Raw genomic sequence first — 1,475 nt, forward strand, 5'->3', positions numbered from 1 at the left:
TGACTGGTTTATGTTGATTGGTTGTTGTGAAGCAGGACTTTGACTTCCTGTCCTTCATTTCAGCTCTGGTTCCATTGTGTCTAAACTTTTGTGTTGTAGGAGTATTTTCCTGCTTTTTCTGGCCCTTTAAGTAATGCAATAAGTATCAATATCAAAAGGAGTTAAAGAGGAAACTGTGATTGCCTTCAGCTGCTGTCCCTTCTCCCAATCTGATACATGCATTTAATAGGGGGAAGGGAAGAAATGTGTACAAAAAGAACCACTGTGAATAGGGTCCACAGGCAGTAAACTTTAATACAACTAAAATAGCTCAGCTGTGGATCTTTTCTTCCCATGCAGGAATTTTGATTTTTTTAAAGTTAAAAAATGGTCAAAAGTTTAAAATGGTGCATTTTAAAAATATGGGCTGTTCAAAATCAAAATAAATAAATAAAAATTTAATGGGAAATACTTTCTTTAAATATAACCGGGGGGAAGGAGACACTTCTTAAAAGTCTTTATTTATGAACCACTGCATTCAAGGCCTCTATGCTAGGTTTTCTGGTGTTTTCTCTCACTTCTTATTTCCAAAGGAAGACAGGCAATGTCTCTTCCTCACTTTAAGAAACAAATTGCCAAGTTTGGAAACAGCAAGCAAGCCATTTCTACTAGCACCCTTCCCCCCCCCCCCATGAAGCAAGGCAGTTGGAGGTAGGCTGATCTTCAACTCCTTTTATGAGTGCTTTTCGCATTACTTAAAGAGGATTTGTAAATTATGGGGAAGAGCTTAGCAGCATGAAAGCTCAGACAGATTTTAGGCAGCATTGGAAATGAAAGGGTCTGCTGCTGCAGCGAGCCAACCAACCAACAGAGACCTCTCTGCCCAATGTCCTTGCTGGAGGCATGGCTGGGATGGGGTAGGTGGGGAGAGGCAACACATTTGCACCTGAATGAGAATGCCATGGACCTGCATTTGCTTGATGAAGCACAGAAAATCCACTCGTGGATATGCCCGTGAATAAGTAGTGTGACTGCAGAGTCAATAGTGAGCAATGGAGATGGGATTCATACCCAACCTGGTCCTTTTCCTCAAACATATGATAATGCACTTTCAATGCACTTTAGAAGTAGATTTTCCTGTTCCGCACAGGAAAATCCAGCTGCCAAAGCACATTGAAAGTGCATTATCCTATGTGTGCAGAATGGGCCCAGGATCAGAGGGGAGACCGGGGTCAGGTGCAGATGGCTTTATTTTTTAACCAAGCTTTAAAAGCCCAGTGCTGATAAGTCAACTGGGTAATGTTAGAAATCCAAATAATGAGACAGATTCTCAAGTTCATTACTGCTAACAGCTGCCATTATTTACTTTTCAGTCTCTGGGGGAAACTGGGGGCTGGGGTGGTTGCGGAATCATAAAAAACTAGATTTAACATGACCTAAGCTTTTGTGGATTATAGCTCACTTCACAATAAATCTATTAGTCTTTAAAGTATTCC

This window comes from Paroedura picta, chromosome 3, assembly GCF_049243985.1.
Source record: "Paroedura picta isolate Pp20150507F chromosome 3, Ppicta_v3.0, whole genome shotgun sequence".
NCBI lineage: Eukaryota > Metazoa > Chordata > Lepidosauria > Squamata > Gekkonidae > Paroedura > Paroedura picta.